The sequence below is a fragment of the Triturus cristatus genome, chromosome 12, assembly GCF_964204655.1.
Source record: "Triturus cristatus chromosome 12, aTriCri1.1, whole genome shotgun sequence".
In the NCBI taxonomy this organism is placed as follows: Eukaryota; Metazoa; Chordata; class Amphibia; order Caudata; family Salamandridae; genus Triturus; species Triturus cristatus.
In genome coordinates, this window is record NC_140595.1 from 729,828,738 (window position 1) to 729,853,935 (window position 25,198).

The window sequence follows — 25,198 nt, forward strand, 5'->3', positions numbered from 1 at the left end:
CGGTGGTGCTCCCTTTCCTACAGTAGTGATAGGCGGTGGAATCCTCTTCCTCTCTCTCTTAGGCTGGCACCTACCTATCCATCCTTCAGGAAAAGTCTGGAAACTTGGCTTTTTTAACATTCTTAGGGGGATATTAATAACGCTTCGCGTTAAACATCGCAAATAACGCTTAGCGCGATTTGGAACATCGCCGCCTATCGCTGGTTTACATCGCCGTGTTAGCGGCATATTTACAATTCCTTGCTCACAGGCGATGTACAAACCTGGGATAGACGGCGATATTCATCATTAGCGTGTGAAATCAAGCGACGATTTCACACGCTAATGAAAAGCTTGATAATAGGGGAGTGTGGATGTAACCAAAGAATCCACCTCCCATTCAAAACATGCCTAAGTCGAGCTTTGACCAGGCGTAAGGATCCGGCGTAAACCGCGGTTAGCGCGGCTTTCATCATCGCTCTGTAGTCCCGGGGCCACGTTGTAAATAACATGATGTCCTGTTCGAGACCTTTTTTCATGGTGTTACGGTAAGGTACGCCTACAGTGCATCTCATTAGCGATGTATATCGCGTGGCGTTACAAAAACGGCAGCTAACATGCGCTAATGCATGTTAGCACTGCCTTGTTAATAGGGCGATGAAATTATCGCCGCTTTAGCGGCAAAAAGTGCCGCTAAAGCGGCGATAATGCCCTTGTACATATGCCCCTTAATTCTGTTCTGCTCACTGTTTTATTTCCAGCTCCAGGACGCCCCTTTTTGGAGGAGCACCTTGTGCTTTGTAAAATTCAATCATTCACTCACTCATTCTGCTGCAAAACGCAGCATTTTCGGTTCTTCTTTGTGGCTTTCATTCCATTAAATAGGAGACATTCTGCTAGTAGCTCAGTCCCTGCAGCATGATTCATCTTCATGTCTAGAGCTCTACCATCTGCTCTCCAGCAGGTGGGCTTTACTATCAGTCGGTGTCACGTCACGTAGCTGATGGAGGTTCTAATTCCTTGGGCATTCAGTTAGTAATAAACTATAATCTGTAGTTCTAACATCAATGAGTTGTCCATTTCCCACTAAAACTTGACTCAGTAGGAGACCACCTATTGTTTTCATCTTGATGTGAATGTGGGCACACCATTCTTCTGCCTGGGAGTTAGGACTACCCCAGATATGTCCTGCTGCCCTGTGTGGCTTAAAAGTTCTGGTTTCAAAAGAAATATTTCCCTTGAAAGTTGCATCGAGCACTCTGCCACTAATGTTGCGTAATATGCGAGGTCATCGCGCAGCGCTGAGGCTCCTTATGGGACAAGCAGAGTACGAACACTCCTAGGATTCCGTGCAAAGTCTGATGCACTAGTCACGCACTATAGTGAGGCCTCGATTTGGGAAATATACTGGTGACACATGAAAATAGGACCAAAGCATGGAGAAGAGTAATATCTGTGATGTCTTCGTGCCTAACTTTCAATTTCCATAAAAAATACACGTTTGTTTTCCCTTTAGGCGGCTGAGTGCACTTTCAGATTCGGACTGGGGAGGAGAGAAAGGAGGGGGGTGCCTAGAGTACAAAACAAAGATAATATCTTTCCATACAAACTGGGGCTTATTTACAAGACCCTTGTGCCACTTTTGCGTCACTTTTAACATGGGAAAAGTGACGCAACTGTGGCGGAAGAGGCTTGTAAATCTGCCCCACTGTTTTTTAATGTTTTAAAAATTGTTATAAGGCTGACAAATGGGGAAGTGGATCTCCGGAACTGTATCGGGAAGGTCCCGAAAGGAACTACCGTCAGGGCACAGGGTTGGCACTTATATGTGCTCCACTCCATATTTCCAGGTGTGATACTGAGCCATTGCAGAGCCGCAATGCACCTCCTAACAGCTCGCAGGAGCAGTGCTGAGAAAGATTCCAGGTCCAGTCTGGCACCTTGGGAGTATTCTAAGGAGAGGAATCTGTGGTTAGAAGTATCCATCAGAATACAGCTTCAGGAAGGCTGGTGACAGTCAGGTGCACGGTTTTCACACTTCATTGTGCCCATGCTGTGGTTGCTCCTGCTTAGAGCCCACTCCAGTGCTAACTGCTGTGAAAAGCATCACTTTAAACAAAGGCTGTGTCTGGAGAGGAGCCTGAGAAGGACACTTCAAAAAGAAGCACACTAAACCCTTTCTGAAGGTTGGGACACTAGATCTATATCCCCTGTCTGATAAATTTGTATAAATGTGGGATCCAAATCCACTTTGTACCTTGTACCAGTGTCAAGCTCATCTTGACCAATCAAGGGAGCGTTCCACAGAGTATTCAAGGAGTTGCTGTAAACAAAGCTGGTGTCTTCCTTACTGCCAGTCTTCTAGAGGTGAGCGGATATCACCTGAAGTCTCCCCAGATCCTCAGGCACTGAGGATCTGCCTGAAGAAGCCTAGAAGCATGCTTGCATAATGAGAGAGGGAAGGACTGTGCCTGACCCCGCAGGTTGAAAACTATCCAGGAAGGAGATGTTCAGTGTGTTTCCAGCATATGGTGCACCCCGAAAAAGCTGGCAAACTTAAGAGAGAGATCAAGGAGAGAGCCATGCTCAGAAGAGGTACCTTGATTGCTCTGTGCAGTATTTAAGAACTTGCAACTAACACTCTCTAGAGTGCACTACCAGAGCTGACCTGGCAGCCTGCCATGTGCCGAGCGACAGGTGCTGCCGCTGGTGGCACCAACAGCAAGAAAGAAGTGGATCCAAAGTTGGCAACCCCAAGCTGGCCTGGTGGCTGCAACTGCCCTGGCACTTGGAGAGGACTCGGCCAGGAGGCAGCAACTACTGCCAATTAAAGTAGTACTTAAGTTCGTGTCTCCATGACATAGTCACTGTGTCACCATGACCTGCCTCCCAGTTCCAGAGTCCAGACCATACCTCCAAGCCCAGGTGCCTATTTATGAGTCTCTCTCTGTGCCAGTTAATGTCTCTCTCCGCCACAGTGTGTCCCCATCGGTTATTCGCAGTTTGCATAGTTATCTGTCCCAGGATCTAGGTCACTGGTCTTCTGTTCCAATACCTCTCTGCATCTTTTCTTCTCTTAGTGTTTGTGTCTCCTTTCCTTGTGTTCAGGATGCTCTGTTCCAGTAGATCCCTGTCCCAGAGTATTTGAACACTTTTTTTTTATGATAAGGTACATTTCTGCAAATTTGCAACTAGGGGGCTGTTTCTGTGTTTCCTGAACACCCCAGAGTCAGTGTCTCCATTTCACAGTGTTTTGTGTCCTGTTGGCCATGCTTTTCAACCTCCGGTGCCCATGTCTGAGTCTGCTCATCTCAGACCAGAATCAGTGTTACCTTCTAGCATCTGTGTTACCTTTTCCTATTCTCTGTGCTTCCCTAAGCAAGTGCCCCTATCATTATTTCCCTGTAACAATGGCTATCCAGAGTCCTGTGCTTTACTGTCTTTTCACAGTGTCTGTGTTTACATCTCCCTGTCCCAGGTCTGTTTCTCTGTGTTTTTCTGTGTTAGTGTCTATTTCATAGTCTCTGGGTCCGCGTCTAAATGTCCATATTCATGTTTGTCTTTCCCAATGTCTGTTTTTTCCTGACCCAACCTCAGCGTCAAGTTTCCTGAACCTTTGTCACCATCTTTCTTAGGGTCAGTGGGCACGGCTCACTGTCCTGTATTCCATTCTGGTGTCTCCTTGTCAATGTGCTTGGTTCCACCTCTCCTAAGTCTAAAGTCTGTGTATCCTTGCCTCAATGGTTTCCTGTCTTAATGGTGTGTTTGTGTCTCCCTAGCACAGTATTTTGTCTGCCCCCCAAATGTCATCCTACATGTCTGTCTGTATAATGTTTGTGTGTTGCTGTCAAGAGCCTATGCCCATATTCCCATGGGAGCAAAAGACACACAATTGATGGACGGAATACTGAACAAATCAAAACATTCACCCCCAGTCAAGAGATCTGGGTTGAATCCATCATTCTTTTGCTCACCATGCCACCCAAGTTTAGACCTGGCCATATGCAAATCAGCCTTGACCCTGTGCCTCATGGGAACAGTCCAGCCCAAACTGCCAAACCAGGTCCTCCCTGGACCGGAAACAAGCATCCTAGGACCAGTTTTGGGCTTTCAGCCCTCATCAGCCAGGATAGCTTGATTCCAGTGGCACAGTGAGCCCGGAACCCACGTCTGGGCATACCGGGACACTTAGGGCGAGAAAGTAAAAGACACACAATTGATGGACGGAATGCTGAACAAATCTAAACATTCAGCCCCAGTCAAGAGATCTGGGTTAAATCCATCATTCTTTTGCTCACCATGCCACCCCAGTTTAGACCTGGCCATATGCAAATCAGCCTTGACAGTGTACCCCATGGGAACAGTCCAGCCCGAACTGCCAAGCCAGGTCCTCCCTGGACCGGAAACAAGCATCCGAGGACCCATTTCTGGCTTTCAGCCCTCATTAGCCAGGATAGCTTGATTCCAGTGGCACAGTGAACCCGGGACCCACGTCTGGCATACCCGGCACACTTAGGGCGAGAAAGCAAAAGACACACAATTGATGGACGGAATGCTGAACAAATCAAAACATTCATCCCAAGTCAAGAGATCTGGGTTAAATCCATCATTCTTTTGCTCACCATGCCACCCCAGTTTAGACCTGGCCATATGCAAATCAGCCTTAACCCTGTGCCTCATGGGAACAGTCCAACCTAACTGCCAAGCCAGGTCCTCCCTGGACCGGAAACAAGCATCCTAGGACTGGTTTCGGGCTTCCAGCCCTCATCAGCCAGGATAGCTTGATTCCAGTGGCACAGTGAGCCCGGGACCCACGTCTGGGCATACCCGGCACACTTAGGGCGAGAAAGCAAAAGACACACAATTGATGGACGGAATGCTGAACAAATCAAAACATTCACCCCCAGTCAAGAGATCTGGGTTAAATCCATCATTCTTTTGCTCACCATGCCACCCCAGTTTAGTCCTGGCCATATGCAAATCAGCCTTGACCCTGTGCCTCATGAAAACAGTCCAGCCCGAACTGCCAAGCCAGGTCCTCCCTGGACCTGAAACAAGCATCCTAGGACCAGTTTCGGGCTTTCAGCCCTCATCAGCCAGTAGAGCTTGGTTCCAGTGGCACAGTGAGCCCGGGACCCACATCTGGCATTCCAGGCGCACTTAGGGCGTGAAAACAAAAGACACACAATTGATGGACGGAATGCTGAACAAATCAAAACATTCACCCACAGTCAAGAGATCTGGGTTAAATCCATCATTATTTTGCTCACCATGCCACCCCAGTTTAGACCTGGCCATATGCAAATCAGCCTTAACCCTGTGCCTCATGGGAACAGTCCAACCTAACTGCCAAGCCAGGTCCTCCCTGGACCGGAAACAAGCATCCTAGGACTGGTTTCGGGCTTCCAGCCCTCATCAGCCAGGATAGCTTGATTCCAGTGGCACAGTGAGCCCGGGACCTACGTCTGGGCATACCCGGCACACTTAGGGCGAGAAAGCAAAAGACACACAATTGATGGACGGAATGCTGAACAAATCAAAACATTCACCCCCAGTCAAGAGATCTGGGTTAAATCCATCATTCTTTTGCTCACCATGCCACCCCAGTTTAGACCTGGCCATATGCAAATCAGCCTTGACCCTGTGCCTCATGGAAACAGTCCAGCCCGAACTGCCAAGCCAGGTCCTCCCTGGACCTGAAACAAGCATCCTAGGACCAGTTTCAGGCTTTCAGCCCTCATCAGCCAGTAGAGCTTGGTTCCAGTGGCACAGTGAGCCCGGGACCCACATCTGGCATTCCAGGCGCACTTAGGGCGTGAATGCAAAAGACACACAATTGATGGACGGAATGCTGAACAAATCAAAACATTCACCCACAGTCAAGAGATCTGGGTTAAATCCATCATTATTTTGCTCACCATGCCACCGCAGTTTAGACCTGGCCATATGCAAATCAGCCTTGACCCTGTAGCTCATGGAAACAGTCCAGCCCGAACTGCCAAGCCAGGTCCTCCCTGGACCAGAAACAAGCATTCTAGGACCGGTTTGGTCTTTCAGCTCTCATCAGCCAGGATAGCTTGATTCCAGTGGCACAGTGAGCCCGGGACCCACGTCTGGGCGTACCCGGAACACTTAGGGCGAGAAAGCAAAAGACAGACAATTGATGGACGGAATGCTGAACAAATCAAAACATTCACCCCCAGTCAAGAGATCTGGGTTAAATCCATCATTCTTTTGCTCAGCATGCCACCCCAGTTTAGACCTGGCCATATGCAAATCAGCCTTGACCCTGTGCCTCATGGGAACAGTCCAGCCCAAACTGCCAAGCCAGGTCCTCCCTGGACCAGAAACAAGCATCCTAGGGCCAGTTTCGGGCTTTCAGCCCTCATCAGCCAGGATAGCTTGATTCCAGTGGCACAGTGAGCCCGGGACCCACGTCTGGGCATACCCGGCACACTTAGGGCGAGACAGTAAAAGACACACAATTGACGGACGGAATGCTGAACAAATCTAAACATTCAACCCCAGTCAAGAGATCTGGGTTAAATCCATCATTCTTTTGCTCACCATGCCACCCCAGTTTAGACCTAGCCATATTCAAATCAGCCTTGACCCTGTCCCTCATGGGAACGGTCCAGCCCGAACTGCCAAGCCAGGTCCTCCCTGGACCGGGAACAAGCATCCCAGGACCGATTTTGGGCTTTCAGCCCTCATCAGCCAGGATAGCTTGATTCCAGTGGCACAGTGAGCTCGGGACCCACGTCTGGGCATACCCGACGCACTTAGGGCGAGAAAGCAAAAGACACACAATTGATGGACGGAATGCTGAACATATCAAAACATACACCCCCAGTCAAGAGATCTGGGTTAAATCCATCATTCTTTTGCTCACCATGTCACCACAGTTTAGACCTGGCCATATGCAAATCAGCCTTGACCCTATGCCTCATGGAAACATTCCAGCCCGAACTGCCAAGCCAGGTCCTCCCTGGACCGGAAACAAGCATCCTAGGACCGGTTTCGGGCTTTCAGCACTCATCAGGCAGGATAGCTTGATTCCAGTGGCACAGTGAGCCCGGGACCCACGTTTGGCATACCCGGCGCACTTGGCACGAGAAAGCAAAAGACAGACAATTGATGGACGGAATGCTGAACAAATCAAAATATTCGCCCCCAGTCAAGAGATCTGGGTTAAATCCATCATTCTTTTGCTCACCATGCCACCCCAGTTTAGACCTGGCCATATGCAAATCAGCCTTGACCCTTGCCTCATGGGAACAGTCCAGCCCAAACTGCCAAGCCAGGTCCTCCCTGGACCGGAAACAAGCATCCTAGGGCCAGTTTCGGGCTTTCAGCCCTCATCAGCCAGGATAGCTTGATTCTAGTGGCACAGTGAGCCCGGGACCCATGTCTGGGCATACCCGGCACACTTAGGGCGAGAAAGCAAAAGACACACAATTGATGGACGGAATGCTGAACAAATCAAAACATTCACCCCCAGTCAAGAGATATGGGTTAAATCCATCATTCTTTTGCTCACCATGCCACCCCAGTTTAGACCTAGCCATATTCAAATTAGCCTTGACCCTGTCCATCATGGGAACGGTCCAGCCCGAACTGCCAAGCCAGGTCCTCCCTGGACCGGAAACAAGCATGCTAGGACCGATTTTGGGCTTTCAGCCCTCATCAGCCAGGATAGCTTGATTCCAGTGGCACAGTGAGCTCGGGACCCACGTCTGGGCATACCCGACGCACTTAGGGCGAGAAAGCAAAAGACACACAATTGATGGACAGAATGCTGAACATATCAAAACATTCACCCCCAGTCAAGAGATCTGGGTGAAATCCATCATTCTTTTGCTCACCATGCCACCCCAGTTTAGACCTGGCCATATGCAAATCAGCCGTGACCCTGTGCCTCATGGAAACAGTCCAGCCCGAAACTGCCAAGCCAGGTCCTCCCTGGACCTGAAACAAGCATCCTAGGACCAGTTTCGGGCTTCCAGCCCTCATCAGCCAGGATAGCTTGATTCCAGTGGCACAGTGAGCCCGGGACCCACGTCTGGGCATACCCGGCACACTTAGGGCGAGAAAGCAAAAGACACACAATTGATGGATGGAATGCTGAACAAATCAAAACATTCACCCCCAGTCAAGAGAACTGGGTTAAATCCATCATTCTTTTGCTCACCATGCCACCCCAGTTTAGACCTAGCCATATTCAAATCAGCCTTGACCATGTCCCTCATGGGAATGGTCCAGCCCGAACTGCCAAGCCAGGTCCTTCCTCGACCGGAAATAAGGATCCTAGGACCGATTTTGGGCTTTCAGCCCTCATCAGCCAGGATAGCTTGATTCCAGTGGCACAGTGAGCTCGGGACCCACGTCTGGGCATACCCGACGCACTTAGGGCGAGAAGGCAAAAGACACACAATTGATGGATAGATTCCTGAACATATCAAAACATTCACCCCCAGTCAAGAGATCTGGGTTAAATCCATCATTATTTTGCTCACCATGCCACCCCAGTTTAGACCTGGCCATATGCAAATCAGCCTTAACCCTGTGCCTCATGGGAACAGTCCAACCTAACTGCCAAGCCAGGTCCTCCCTGGACCGGAAACAAGCATCCTAGGACTGGTTTCGGGCTTCCAGCCCTCATCAGCCAGGATAGCTTGATTCCAGTGGCACAGTGAGCCCGGGACCTACGTCTGGGCATACCCGGCACACTTAGGGCGAGAAAGCAAAAGACACACAATTGATGGACGGAATGCTGAACAAATCAAAACATTCACCCCCAGTCAAGAGATCTGGGTTAAATCCATCATTCTTTTGCTCACCATGCCACCCCAGTTTAGACCTGGCCATATGCAAATCAGCCTTGACCCTGTGCCTCATGGAAACAGTCCAGCCCGAACTGCCAAGCCAGGTCCTCCCTGGACCTGAAACAAGCATCCTAGGACCAGTTTCGGGCTTTCAGCCCTCATCAGCAAGTAGAGCTTGGTTCCAGTGGCACAGTGAGCCCGGGACCCACATCTGGCATTCCAGGCGCACTTAGGGCGTGAATGCAAAAGACACACAATTGATGGACGGAATGCTGAACAAATCAAAACATTCACCCACAGTCAAGAGATCTGGGTTAAGTCCATCATTATTTTGCTTACCATGCCACCGCAGTTTAGACCTAGCCATATTCAAATCAGCCTTGACCATGTCCCTCATGGGAATGGTCCAGCCCGAACTGCCAAGGCAGGTCCTTCCTCGACCGGAAATAAGGATCCTAGGACCGATTTTGGGCTTTCAGCCCTCATCAGCCAGGATAGCTTGATTCCAGTGGCACAGTGAGCTCGGGACCCACGCCTTGGCATACCCGACGCACTTAGGGCGAGAAGGCAAAAGACACACAATTGATGGACAGATTCCTGAACATATCAAAACATTCACCCCCAGTCAAGAGATCTGGGTTAAATCCATCATTCTTTTGCTCACCATGCCACCCCAGTTTAGACCTGGCCATATGCAAATCAGCCTTGACCCTGTGCCTCATGGAAACAGTCCAGCCCGAACTGCCAAGCCAGGTCCTCCCTGGACCTGAAACAAGCATCCTAGGACCGATTTTGGGCTTTCAGCCCTCATCAGCCAGGATAGCTTGATTCCAGGGGCACAGTGAGCTCGGGACCCACGTCTGGGCATACCCGACGCACTTAGGGCGAGAAAGGAAAAGACACACAATTGATGGACGGAATGCTAAACAAATCAAAACATTCACCCCAGTCAAGAGATCTGGGTTAAATCCATCATTCTTTTGCTCACCATGCCACCCCAGTTTAGACCTAGCCATATTCAAATCAGCCTTGACCCTGTCCCTCATGGGAACGGTCCAGCCCGAACTGCCAAGCCAGGTCCTCCCTGGACCGGAAACAAGCATCCGAGGACCAATTTTGGGCTTTCAGCCCTCATCAGCCAGGATAGCTTCATTCCAGTGGCACAGTGAGCTCGGGACCCACGTCTGGGCATACCCGATGAACTTAGGGCGAGAAGGCAAAAGACACACAATTGATGGACAGAATGCTGAACATATCAAAACATTCACCCCCAGTCAAGAGATCTGGGTTAAATCCATCATTCTTTTGCTCACCACGCCACCCCAGTTTAGACCTGGCCATATGCAAATCAGCCTTGACCCTGTGCCTCAAGGAAACAGTCCAGCCCGAACTGCCAAGCCAGGTCCTCCCTGGACCTGAAACAAGCATCCTAGGACCAGTTTCGGGCTTTCAGCCCTCATCAGCCAGTAGAGCTTGATTCCAGTGGCACAGTGAGCCCGGGACACACATCTGGCATTCCCGGCGTACTTAGGGCGAGAAAGCAAAAGACACACAATTGATGGATGGAAAGCTGAACAAATCAAAACATTCACCCCCAGTCAAGAGATCTGGATTAAATCCATCATTATTTTGCTCACCATGCCACCCCAGTTTAGACCTGGCCATATGCAAATCAGCCTTGACCCTGTGCCTCATAGAAACAGTCCAGCCCGAACTGCCAAGCCAGGTCCTCCCTGGACCAGAAACAAGCATCCTAGGACCGGTTTTTGGCTTTCAGCCCTCATCAGCCAGGATAGCTTGATTCCAGTGGCACAGTGAGCCCGGGACCCACGTTTGGCATACCCGGCGCACTTGGCACGAGAAAGCAAAAGACAGACAATTGATGGACGGAATGCTGAACAAATCAAAATATTCGCCCCCAGTCAAGAGATCTGGGTTAAATCCATCATTCTTTTGCTCACCATGCCACCCCAGTTTAGACCTGGCCATATGCAAATCAGCCTTGACCCTTGCCTCATGGGAACAGTCCAGCCCAAACTGCCAAGCCAGGTCCTCCCTGGACCGGAAACAAGCATCCTAGGACCAGTTTCGGGCTTTCAGCCCTCATCAGCCAGGATAGCTTGATGCCAGTGGCACAGTGAGCCCGGGACCCATGTCTGGGCATACCCGGCACACTTAGGGCGAGAAAGCAAAAGACACACAATTGATGGACGGAATGCTGAACAAATCAAAACATTCACCCCCAGTCAAGAGATATGGGTTAAATCCATCATTCTTTTGCTCACCATTCCACCCCAGTTTAGACCTAGCCATATTCAAATTAGCCTTGACCCTGTCGATCATGGGAACGGTCCAGCCCGAACTGCCAAGCCAGGTCCTCCCTGGACCGGAAACAAGCATGCTAGGACCGATTTTGGGCGTTCAGCCCTCATCAGCCAGGATAGCTTGATTCCAGTGGCACAGTGAGCTTGGGACCCACGTCTGGGCATACCCGACGCACTTAGGGCGAGAAAGCAAAAGACACACAATTGATGGACAGAATGCTGAACATATCAAAACATTCACCCCCAGTCAAGAGATCTGGGTGAAATCCATCATTCTTTTGCTCACCATGCCACCCCAGTTTAGACCTGGCCATATGCAAATCAGCCGTGACCCTGTGCCTCATGGAAACAGTCCAGCCCGAAACTGCCAAGCCAGGTCCTCCCTGGACCTGAAACAAGCATCCTAGGACCAGTTTCGGGCTTCCAGCCCTCATCAGCCAGGATAGCTTGATTCCAGTGGCACAGTGAGCCCGGGACCCACGTCTGGGCATACCCGGCACACTTAGGGCGAGAAAGCAAAAGACACACAATTGATGGATGGAATGCTGAACAAATCAAAACATTCACCCCCAGTCAAGAGATCTGGGTTAAATCCATCATTCTTTTGCTCACCATGCCACCCCAGTTTAGACCTAGCCATATTCAAATCAGCCTTGACCATGTCCCTCATGGGAATGGTCCAGCCCGAACTGCCAAGCCAGGTCCTTCCTCGACCGGAAATAAGGATCCTAGGACCGATTTTGGGCTTTCAGCCCTCATCAGCCAGGATAGCTTGATTCCAGTGGCACAGTGAGCTCGGGACCCACGTCTGGGCATACCCGACGCACTTAGGGCGAGAAGGCAAAAGACACACAATTGATGGACAGATTCCTGAACATATCAAAACATTCACCCCCAGTCAAGAGATCTGGGTTAAATCCATAATTCTTTTGCTCCCCATGCCACCCCAGTTTAGACCTGGCCATATGCAAATCAGCCTTGACCCTGTGCCTCATGGAAACAGTCCAGCCCGAACTGCCAAGCCAGGTCCTCCCTGGACCTGAAACAAGCATCCTAGGACCGATTTTGGGCTTTCAGCCCTCATCAGCCAGGATAGCTTGATTCCAGTGGCACAGTGAGCTCGGGACCCACGTCTGGGCATACCCGACGCACTTAGGGCGAGAAGGCAAAAGACACACAATTGATGAACAGAATGCTGAACATATCAAAACATTCACCCCCCGTCAAGAGATCTGGGATAAATCCATCATTCTTTTGCTCACCATGCCACCCCAGTTTAGACCTGGCCATATGCAAATCAGCCTTGACCCTGTGCCTCATGGAAACAGTCCAGCCCGAACTGCCAAGCCAGGTCCTCCCTGGACCTGAAACAAGCATCCTAGGACCGATTTTGGGCTTTCAGCCCTCATCAGCCAGGATAGCTTGATTCCAGGGGCACAGTGAGCTCGGGACCCACGTCTGGGCATACCCGACGCACTTAGGGCGAGAAAGGAAAAGACACACAATTGATGGACGGAATGCTAAACAAATCAAAACATTCACCCCAGTCAAGAGATCTGGGTTAAATCCATCATTCTTTTGCTCACCATGCCACCCCAGTTTAGACCTAGCCATATTCAAATCAGCCTTGACCCTGTCCCTCATGGGAACGGTCCAGCCCGAACTGCCAAGCCAGGTCCTCCTTGGACCGGAAACAAGCATCCGAGGACCAATTTTGGGCTTTCAGCCCTCATCAGCCAGGATAGCTTCATTCCAGTGGCACAGTGAGCTCGGGACCCACGTCTGGGCATACCAGATGAACTTAGGGCGAGAAGGCAAAAGACACACAATTGATGGACACAATGCTGAACATATCAAAACATTCACCCCCAGTCAAGAGATCTGGGTTAAATCCATCATTCTTTTGCTCACCACGCCACCCCAGTTTAGACCTGGCCATCTGCAAATCAGCCTTGACCCTGTGCCTCAAGGAAACAGTCCAGCCCGAACTGCCAAGCCAGGTCCTCCCTGGACCTGAAACAAGCATCCTAGGACCAGTTTCGGGCTTTCAGCCCTCATCAGCCAGTAGAGCTTGATTCCAGTGGCACAGTGAGCCCGGGACACACATCTGGCATTCCCGGCGTACTTAGGGCGAGAAAGCAAAAGACACACAATTGATGGATGGAAAGCTGAACAAATCAAAACATTCACCCCCAGTCAAGAGATCTGGATTAAATCCATCATTATTTTGCTCACCATGCCACCCCAGTTTAGACCTGGCCATATGCAAATCAGCCTTGACCCTGTGCCTCTTAGAAACAGTCCAGCCCGAACTGCCAAGCCAGGTCCTCCCTGGACCAGAAACAAGCATCCTAGGACCGGTTTTTGGCTTTCAGCCCTCATCAGCCAGGATAGCTTGATTCCAGTGGCACAGTGAGCCCGGGACCCACGTTTGGCATACCCGGCGCACTTGGCACGAGAAAGCAAAAGACAGACAATTGATGGACGGAATGCTGAACAAATCAAAATATTCGCCCCCAGTCAAGAGATCTGGGTTAAATACATCATTCTTTTGCTCACCATGCCACCCCAGTTTAGACCTGGCCATATGCAAATCAGCCTTGACCCTTGCCTCATGGGAACAGTCCAGCCCAAACTGCCAAGCCAGGTCCTCCCTGGACCGGAAACAAGCATCCTAGGACCAGTTTCGGGCTTTCAGCCCTCATCAGCCAGGATAGCTTGATTCCAGTGGCACAGTGAGCCCGGGACCCATGTCTGGGCATACCCGGCACACTTAGGGCGAGAAAGCAAAAGACACACAATTGATGGACGGAATGCTGAACAAATCAAAACATTCACCCCCAGTCAAGAGATATGGGTTAAATCCATCATTCTTTTGCTCACCATGCCACCCCAGTTTAGACCTAGCCATATTCAAATTATCCTTGACCCTGTCGATCATGGGAACGGTCCAGCCCGAACTGCCAAGCCAGGTCCTCCCTGGACCGGAAACAAGCATGCTAGGACCGATTTTGGGCTTTCAGCCCTCATCAGCCAGGATAGCTTGATTCCAGTGGCACAGTGAGCTCGGGACCCACGTCTGGGCATACCCGACGCACTTAGGGCGAGAAAGCAAAAGACACACAATTGATGGACAGAATGCTGAACATATCAAAACATTCACCCCCAGTCAAGAGATCTGGGTGAAATCCATCATTCTTTTGCTCACCATGCCACCCCAGTTTAGACCTGGCCATATGCAAATCAGCCGTGACCCTGTGCCTCATGGAAACAGTCCAGACCGAAACTGCCAAGCCAGGTCCTCCCTGGACCTGAAACAAGCATCCTAGGACCAGTTTCGGGCTTCCAGCCCTCATCAGCCAGGATAGCTTGATTCCAGTGGCACAGTGAGCCCGGGACCCACGTCTGGGCATACCCGGCACACTTAGGGCGAGAAAGCAAAAGACACACAATTGATGGATGGAATGCTGAACAAATCAAAACATTCACCCCCAGTCAAGAGATCTGGGTTAAATCCATCATTCTTTTGCTCACCATGCCACCCCAGTTTAGACCTAGCCATATTCAAATCAGCCTTGACCATGTCCCTCATGGGAATGGTCCAGCCCGAACTGCCAAGCCAGGTCCTTCCTCGACCGGAAATAAGGATCCTAGGACCGATTTTGGGCTTTCAGCCCTCATCAGCCAGGATAGCTTGATTCCAGTGGCACAGTGAGCTCGGGACCCACGTCTGGGCATACCCAACGCACTTAGGGCGAGAAGGCAAAAGACACACAATTGATGGACAGATTCCTGAACATATCAAAACATTCACCCCCAGTCAAGAGATCTGGGTTAAATCCATAATTCTTTTGCTCACCATGCCACCCCAGTTTAGACCTGGCCATATGCAAATCAGCCTTGACCCTGTGCCTCATGGAAACAGTCCAGCCCGAACTGCCAAGCCAGGTCCTCCCTGGACCTGAAACAAGCATCCTAGGACCGATTTTGGGCTTTCAGCCCTCATCAGCCAGGATAGCTTGATTCCAGTGGCACAGTGAGCTCGGGACCCACGTCTGGGCATACCCGACGCACTTAGGGCGAGAAAGGAAAAGACACTCAATTGATGGACGGAATGCTGAACAAATCAAAACATTCACCCCAGTCAAGAGATCTGGGTTAAATCCATCATTCTTTTGCTAACCATGCCACCCCAGTTTAGACCTGGCCATATGCAAATCAGCCTTGACCCTGTGCCTCAAGGAAACAGTCCAGCCCGAACTGCCAAGCCAGGTCCTCCCTGGACCTGAAACAAGCATCCTAGGACCAGTTTCAGGCTTTCAGCCCTCATCAGCCAGTAGAGCTTGATTCCAGTGGCACTGTGAGCCCGGGACACACATCTGGCATTCCCGGCGTACTTAGGGCGAGAAAGCAAAAGACACACAATTGATGGATGGAATGCTGAACAAATCAAAACATTCACCCCCAGTCAAGAGATCTGGATTAAATCCATCATTATTTTGCTCACCATGCCACCCCAGTTTAGACCTGGCCATATGCAAATCAGCCTTGACCCTGTGCCTCATGGAAACAGTCCAGCCCGAACTGCCAAGCCAGGTCCTCCCTGGACCAGAAACAAGCATCCTAGGACCGGTTTTTGGATTTCAGCCCTCATCAGCCAGGATAGCTTGATTCCAGTGGCACAGTGAGCCCGGGACCCACGTTTGGCATACCCGGCGCACTTGGGGCGAGAAAGCAAAAGACAGACAATTGATGGACGAAATGCTGAACAAATCAAAATATTCGCCCCCAGTCAAGAGATCTGGGTTAAATCCATCATTCTTTTGCTCACCATGCCACCCCAGTTTAGACCTGGCCATATGCAAATCAGCCTTGATCCTTGCCTCATGGGAACAGTCCAGCTCAAACTGCCAAGCCAGGTCCTCCCTGGACCGGAAACAAGCATCCTAGGACCAGTTTCGGGCTTTCAGCTCTCATCAGCCAGGATAGCTTGATTCCAGTGGCACAGTGAGCCCAGGACCCATGTCTGGGCATACCCGGCACACTTAGGGCGAGAAAGCAAAAGACACACAATTGATGGACGGAATGCTGAACAAATCAAAACATTCACCCCCAGTCAAGAGATATGGGTTAAATCCATCATTCTTTTGCTCACCATGCCACCCCAGTTTAGACCTAGCCATATTCAAATCAGCCTTGACCCTGTCCATCATGGGAACGGTCCAGCCCGAACTGCCAAGCCAGGTCCTCCCTGGACCGGAAACAAGCATGCTAGGACCGATTTTGGGCTTTCAGCCCTCATCAGCCAGGATAGCTTGATTCCAGTGGCACAGTGAGCCCGGGACCTACGTCTGGGCATACCCGGCACACTTAGGGCGAGAAAGCAAAAGACACACAATTGATGAATGGAATGCTGAACAAATCAAAACATTCACCCCAGTCAAGAGATCTGGGTTAAATCCATCATTCTTTTGCTCACCATGCCACCCCAGTTTAGAGCTAGCCATATTCAAATCAGCCTTGACCATGTCCCTCATGGGAATGGTCCAGCCCGAACTGCCAAGCCAGGTCCTTCCTCGACCGGAAATAAGGATCCTAGGACCGATTTTGGGCTTTCAGCCCTCATCAGCCAGGATAGCTTGATTCCAGTGGCACAGTGAGCTCGGGACCCACGTCTGGGCATACCCGACGCACTTAGGGCGAGAAGGCAAAAGACACACAATTGATGGACAGATTCCTGAACATATCAAAACATTCACCCCCAGTCAAGAGATCTGGGTTAAATCCATAATTCTTTTGCTCACCATGCCACCCCAGTTTAGACCTGGCCATATGCAAATCAGCCTTGACCCTGTGCCTCATGGAAACAGTCCAGCCCGAACTGCCAAGCCAGGTCCTCCCTGGACCTGAAACAAGCATCCTAGGACCGATTTTGGGCTTTCAGCCCTCATCAGCCAGGATAGCTTGATTCCAGTGGCACAGTGAGCTCGGGACCCACGTCTGGGCATACCCGACGCACTTAGGGCGAGAAAGGAAAAGACACTCAATTGATGGACGGAATGCTGAACAAATCAAAACATTCACCCCAGTCAAGAGATCTGGGTTAAATCCATCATTCTTTTGCTAACCATGCCACCCCAGTTTAGACCTGGCCATATGCAAATCAGCCTTGACCCTGTGCCTCAAGGAAACAGTCCAGCCCGAACTGCCAAGCCAGGTCCTCCCTGGACCTGAAACAAGCATCCTAGGACCAGTTTCAGGCTTTCAGCCCTCATCAGCCAGTAGAGCTTGATTCCAGTGGCACAGTGAGCCCGGGACACACATCTGGCATTCCCGGCGTACTTAGGGCGAGAAAGCAAAAGACACACAATTGATGGATGGAATGCTGAACAAATCAAAACATTCACCCCCAGTCAAGAGATCTGGATTAAATCCATCATTATTTTGCTCACCATGCCACCCCAGTTTAGACCTGGCCATATGCAAATCAGCCTTGACCCTGTGCCTCATGGAAACAGTCCAGCCCGAACTGCCAAGCCAGGTCCTCCCTGGACCAGAAACAAGCATCCTAGGACCGGTTTTTGGATTTCAGCCCTCATCAGCCAGGATAGCTTGATTCCAGTGGCACAGTGAGCCCGGGACCCACGTTTGGCATACCCGGCGCACTTGGGGCGAGAAAGCAAAAGACAGACAATTGATGGACGAAATGCTGAACAAATCAAAATATTCGCCCCCAGTCAAGAGATCTGGGTTAAATCCATCATTCTTTTGCTCACCATGCCACCCCAGTTTAGACCTGGCCATATGCAAATCAGCCTTGACCCTTGCCTCATGGGAACAGTCCAGCTCAAACTGCCAAGCCAGGTCCTCCCTGGACCGGAAACAAGCATCCTAGGACCAGTTTCGGGCTTTCAGCCCTCATCAGCCAGGATAGCTTGATTCCAGTGGCACAGTGAGCCCAGGACCCATGTCTGGGCATACCCGGCACACTTAGGGCGAGAAAGCAAAAGACACACAATTGATGGACGGAATGCTGAACAAATCAAAACATTCACCCCCAGTCAAGAGATATGGGTTAAATCCATCATTCTTTTGCTCACCATGCCACCCCAGTTTAGACCTAGCCATATTCAAATCAGCCTTGACCCTGTCCATCATGGGAACGGTCCAGCCCGAACTGCCAAGCCAGGTCCTCCCTGGACCGGAAACAAGCATGCTAGGACCGATTTTGGGCTTTCAGCCCTCATCAGCCAGGATAGCTTGATTCCAGTGGCACAGTGAGCCCGGGACCTACGTCTGGGCATACCCGGCACACTTAGGGCGAGAAAGCAAAAGACACACAATTGATGGATGGAATGCTGAACAAATCAAAACATTCACCCCCAGTCAAGAGATCTGGGTTAAATCCATCATTCTTTTGCTCACCATGCCACCCCAGTTTAGACCTAGCCATATTCAAATCAGCCTTGACCATGTCCCTCATGGGAACGGTCCAGCCCGAACTGCCAAGCCAGGTCCTTCCTCGACCGGAAACAAGGATCCTAGGACCGATTTTGGGCTTTCAGCCCTCATCAGCCAGGATAGCTTGATTCCAGTGGCACAGAGAGCCAGGGACCCACATCTGGCATTCCCGGCGCACTTAGGGCGAGAAAGCAAAAGACACACAATTGATGGACGGAATGCTGAACAAATCAAAACATTCACCCCCAGTCAAGAGATCTGGATAAAATCCATCATTATTTTGCTCACCATGCCACCCCAGTTTAGACCTGGCCATATGCAAATCAGCCTTGACCCTGTGCCTCATGGAAACAGTCCAGCCCGAACTGCCAAGCCAGGTCCTCCCTGGACCAGAAACAAGCATCCTAGGACTGGTTTGGTCTTTCAGCTCTCATCAGCCAGGTTAGCTTGATTCCAGTGGCACAGTGAGCCCGGGACCCACGTCTGGGCGTACCCGGCACACTTAGGGCGAGAAAGCAAAAGACACACAATTGATGGACGAAATGTTGAACAAATCAAAACATTCACCCCAAGTCAAGAGATCTGGGTTAAATCCATCATTCCTTTGCTCACCATGCCACCCCAGTTTAGACCTGGCCTTATGCAAATCAGCCTTGACCGTGTGCCCCATGGGAACAGTCCAGCCCGAACTGCCAAGCCAGGTCCTCCCTGGACCGGAAACAAGCATCCTAGGACCGGTTTCGGGCTTTCAGCACTCATCAGCCAGGATAGCTTGATTCCAGTGGCACAGTGAGCCCAGGACCCACGTTTGGCATACCCGGCACACTTAGGGCGAGAAAGCAAAAGACAGACAATTGATTAACAAAATGCTGAGCAAATCAAAACATTCACCCCTAGTCAAGAGATCTGGGTTAAATCCATCATTCTTTTGCTCACCATGCCACCCCAGTTTAGACCTGGCCATATGCAAATCAGCCTTGACCCTGTGCCTCATGGGAACAGTCCAGCCCAAACTGCCAAGCCAGGTCCTCCCTGGACCGGAAACAAGCATCCTAGGACCAGTTTCGGGCTTTCAGCCCTCATCAGCCAGGATAGCTTGATTCCAGTGGCACAGTGAGCCCGGGACCCACGTCTGGGCATACCCGGCACACTTAGGGCGTGAAAGTAAAAGACACACAATTGATGGACGGAATGCTGAACAAATCTAAACATTCACCCCCAGTCAAGAGATCTGGGTTAAATCCATCATTCTTTTGCTCACCATGCCACCCCAGTTTAGACCTAGCCATATTCAAATCAGCCTTGACCCTGTGCCTCATGGAAACAGTCCAGCCCGAACTGCCAAGCCAGGTCCTCCCTGGACCAGAAACAAGCATCCTAGGACCGGTTTGGTATTTCAGCTCTCATCAGCCAGGATAGCTTGATTCCAGTGGCACAGTGACCCGGGACCCACGTCTGGGCGTACCCGGCACACTTAGGGCGAGAAAGCAAAAGACACACAATTGATGGACGGAATGTTGAACAAATCAAAACATTCACCCCCAGTCAAGAGATCTGGGTTAAATCCATCATTCTTTTGCTCACCATGCCACCCCAGTTTAGACCTGGCCTTATGCAAATCAGCCTTGACCGTGTGCCTCATGGGAACAGTCCAGCCCGAACTGCCAAGCCAGGTCCTCCCTGGCCCGGAAACAAGCATCCTAGGACCGGTTTCGGGCTTTCAGCACTCATCAGCCAGGATAGCTTGATTCCAGTGGCACAGTGAGCCCGGGACCCACGTTTGGCATACCCGGCTCACTTAGGGTGAGAAAGCAAAAGACAGACAATTGATGGACGGAATGCTGAACAAATCAAAACATTCACCCCCAGTCAAGAGACCTGGGTTAAATCCATCATTCTTTTGCTCACCATGCCACCCCAGTTTAGACCTGGCCATATGCAAATCAGCCTTGACCCTTGCCTCATGGGAACAGTCCAGCCCAAACTGCCAAGCCAGGTCCTCCCTGGACCGGAAACAAGCATCCTAGGACCAGTTTCGGGCTTTCAGCCCTCATCAGCCAGGATAGCTTCATTCCAGTGGCACAGTGAGTCCGGGACTCACGTCTGGGCCACACAACCAAATGTGTGTGTGGTGCCGCTAGTCTATCAGGACCATTCAAGCAGATGGTCCTGATGGGTGCTTTTGTTCATTGCTCCTGTGTTGCATGGGACTGGTATTTGGAGTCAGGTGGCTTCAGACTATTATCACACTGGTCTGACAGCAGCTCTACAAGGCCGATGCAGTCACAGAGAGAGCACACAATGACAATCTTTACTGTACAGTAAGTGGCACAAGCTGCATAAAAGCATAGGCCTGTGATGTTGGGCAAAAATGTGTGGAAAAAGTTATATTTTCAGCTAAATGTGAGGTTTGCAGGGGATTCAGGGTAGGAAAATGTTGGGGGAGCCATGCAAGCCATACGTCCCCGGACTCCCCCGGGTTTTGTAGTTTTCCCTAGATGACTGTCGAGCCCAGGGCCATAAACCCAGGTTCTCCCCCTTGCAAAACCAGTTCGTTTTGTGATAGGTAATTTTGATGTCTCCACAATACGTTTTGGGTCCTTGCCTGTCGCGGGCACTTGGCTCACCCACTCGAGTGAGGTACCATTTTTATCGGGAGACCAGGGGTAACACTGGGTGGTATGAAATTTGTGGCAGCCCGGTGATCCCACAACTTTCCCACACAGAAATGTGAGAAAAATCTGTTTTTTTCAGTTACATTTGAGGTTTGCAAGGGATTGTGGGTAGGAAACTTTGGGGGATCTACACAACCCATACCTCCCTGGACTCCCCAGGTTGTCTAGATTTCAGAAATGTGTGGATTTGGTAGGTTTCCCTAGATGACCATCGAGCCCGGGGCCAAATACCCAGGTGACCCGCTTGCAAAACCAGGTTGTTTTATGATAGGTAATTTTGAAGTCGCCACAGTACGACTTGGGCCATTTTCTGTTGCGGCCACTATGCCTACCCACACAAGTAAGGTACCATTTTTATTGGGAGACCTGGGGGAACGCTGGGTGGTTGGAAATTTGTAGCGGCCCGGTGATCCCATATCTTTCCCACTCAGAAAAGTGAGGAACATGTGATTTCTTTTTAGCTAAATGTAAGGTTTGCAGGGGATTCTGGGTAGGAAAAGGTTGGGAGATCCACACAAGCCACACCTCCCTGGGTGTCTAGTTTTCAGAAATGTCTGGGTTTGGTAGGTTTCCCTAGAAGGCTGCAGAGCCCGGGACCAAAAACGCAGGTGACCCCCTTGAAAAACGAGGTCGTTTTTTGATAGACAGGTGGGCACCTGTGTTTTTAGTCTCGGGATTTGCAAACATCTAGGGCAACCTAAAAAACCCTGGGGCAGATTTAAAAGCCCCCTGCTCCACCAGTACGTCACTTTTTGTGACGTACTGGAGGCACATTTCACTTCTCCATATTTACAAGGAGAGGAAAAGCCACCCTGCGTGACTTTTCCTCTCCTTGTAAATGTGGCCACTTCACGCACAGCACTTTGCGTGGAGGGGCGTTCCATGTGTGTTGCTGTGGGTGTTCCCATGCAACACCCATGGAACGAAACACATTTCTAGATTTACGAGGAACCGTAAATCTGGAAATGTGTGTCATTGCTACGCCTCCCCAGGGGAGGCGTAGCGAGGCGCAAAGAGGAGAAATGTTTTCATTTCTCTTTGTTTTTTCCTCTTTCAAAGCGTGCTGCATTCTACAGCACGCATTGAAAGAGGAAAATGCCTGTAGTGATTGTTTATGTGCAGGAAGGTGTCCCTTCCTGCACAAAAGCAATCTCCCCTATGACCCAGGCATTCTTGCACCATGGTGCAAGGGTGCCTGCGCCGGCGCATGGCTGCAGTTTGTGCGCCAGCGCAGGGAGAAGCACAGGAATGCGACATATTATTCTAAATATGTCGCATTCCTGTGCTTCAGAAGTGCTGTAGCGTGGTGCAGCCAAAGGGCTTGCGTTGCCGCGCAGCAGCACTTCCTTGTAGATCTGCCCCAGAGATATTTCTGAATGCTAGACAACCGCGGAAGTCCAGAGAGGTGTGGCTTACATTGATCCCTCAACATTTTCCTTCCAAGAATCCACTGCAAACCTCAAATTTACCTAAAAAGTCACATTTTCCTCTAATATCTGTGTGGGAAAGTTGTCGGATCACTGCACAGCACAAATTTACTACCACTCAGCGTTCCCCTCAGTCTCCTGATAAAAATGATACCTTACCAGTGCGGATGGGCCAAGTGCCCATGACATGGAGGGACCAAAAACCTGTAGAGATTGAGGGGGGCCCAAAGCGAGTCCAAAATGGCAGTTTGTTTATACGTAATTAGGCTGACGTTACTTTGGGCACCTACACAAGTGAGGTATAATTTTTTTTGGAAGACCAAGGGGAATACTGGGTAGTAAGAAATTTGTGCCTGCACGGTGATCCTACAACTTAACCACACAGAAATGTGAGGAAAATGTGACTTTGTAAGTAAATTTGAGGTTTGCAGGGGATTCTGGGTAAGCAAACGCTGGGGGATCCATGCAAGCAACACCGCCAGCCAAAAGTCAGTACACACACACCAGCATTCATGCACACCACCAGCCAAGTGCCATCCACGCACACCGCCAGCCAAGCAGCATCCACACACAGCGCCAGCCAGGCGCTATCCATGCACACCGCCAGCCAAGCACCATCAATGTACACTGCCAGCTAAATGGTATCAATGTACACAGTCAGCCAAGCAATATCCACGCACATCACCAGCCAAGTGCCAGCGACGCACTCCGGCAGCCAAGTGCCATCCCTGCACACTGCCAGCCAAGCAAAGCCGGACTGGGAACAGCAACCAGCCCTGGCAGATTGCTGCTCAATCTGCCTTGGGAGGGGGGGGTGTTCGTAAAAAGCACAGCTCCCGCTTTTGTTTCTGGGGCCCGATATTGCAGCACTGCTGCAAAACCGACCCACAGTGACAAAACCAACCCCTCCCCACGGCCAGAAAACTGGCCCCCACCCCTCTGGCCCACCAGTGAAACGCCCGGTGCCCGCTACTGCCAGTCCGGGCCTGCAGCCAAGCACCATCCATGCACGCAGCCAGCCAAGCACCAGTCCACGTACACCGCCAGCCAAGCGCCACTCCACGCACACCACCGGGCAAGTGCCAAACTGCACACACCATTATCAAGCGCGAGTCCCCCCACACCATTAGCCAAGCGCAGGTCCACACACCGCCAGCAAAATGCCAGCTAAAGGTCAGTACACGCAGACCATCAGCCAAACTCCAGCTTACACACACACACACTCTCCCTGGTTTCTAGTGGTTTTTCTGCCCCGCTTGGGTGCAGATGAGAATAAAAATATCACTGAAACAGCCAAAATGTGTGAATAAAAAAAAGGAGCCACCCTTGCCTATGGGGCTTGTCTTGCGCAGGGGGCAGATAAGGGGCTATTGCCCTGACCTGCCTTCTGGGGGAACAGAAAGCCTTTTTTGGCAGTGGAGGCATTAGTATGCCCATTCTCGGCAGCCCCCACCCCTATGTATAAAAAAAACCCAGCAAAATCCCCGGTGCCTAGTGGGCTTTCTGTCCCCCCGGGGGGCAGATTAGGGACTATTGCCCCCATCTGCCTCCCAGGGGAGGCAAAAAGGCTGTGGCAATTTTATGGTTGGGGGTTGGAGTCATTGGCATGCCCATTTCGTGCAGCCCAACCTCTCTGTATAAAAAAAGAATTCCCTGGTGCCTAGTGGGCTTTTTGCCCCCCCTAGAAGCAGATCAAGGGCTATTGCCCCCTTCTGCCTCCTGGGGGGGCATAAAGACTGTGGGATTTTGGGGAGGAGGGTGGGGGCATTGGCATGGCCATTTTGGGCCGCCCCCACACCTATATATATATAAAAGTCACTGGTGCCTAGTGGACTTTCTTCCTCCCTGGGGGGCAGATCAGGGGCTATTGCCCCCATATGCCTCCAGGGGGTGCAGAAAGACTGTGGGATTTTTTTGGGGGGGATGGGGGGGGCATTGGTATGCCCATTGTGGGAAGCCCCCACCCTTATATACATAAAAACAAAAAAATTGCTGGTGCCTAGTGAGCTTTCCGCCCCCCCGGGGGCAATCAGGAGCTATTGCCCCCATCCGCCTCCCAGGGGGCAGAAAGACTGTGGAATTTTGTGGAGGAGGGGGCATTGCCATGCCCATCTCGGGCTGCCCCCACCCCTAAATTGAATATAAAAATTATTCCTGGCATCTAGTGGGCTTTCTGCCCCCCCGGGGGGCAGAAAGACTGATATATTGCGGGGTGGGGGCATTGGCATGCCCCTCTCGGCCAGCCCCAACCCCTAAATTCAATATAAAAAATAATCCTGCCATCTAGTGGGCTTTCTGCCCCCCCCCCCCGGGGGGAAGATTGGGGCTACTGATTTTCCCCAAATTATTTTGGGGGGAGCAAAGGCCCTTGCCCACTTGGACGCTTACACCTCCCTGGTGCCCAGTGGGTAGATTCCTGCTTGGGGATTGTCCTCCTGGGGCGATCACCAAGCAGGTATTCTTCCCTATCCAATGATACCTCTCCTGTCTTTCTACGTGCTCGGGGG

The 25,198-nt window shown here is 50.9% G+C and overlaps 1 protein-coding gene across 2 annotated transcripts in view; it reads right to left on the reverse strand.

Moving 5' to 3' along the window:
- The window catches only part of LOC146782612 (beta-galactoside alpha-2,6-sialyltransferase 1-like), a 137,810-nt gene that overhangs the window by 41,052 nt on the left and 71,560 nt on the right, over positions 1-25,198 (reverse strand). The window lies entirely within an intron of this gene.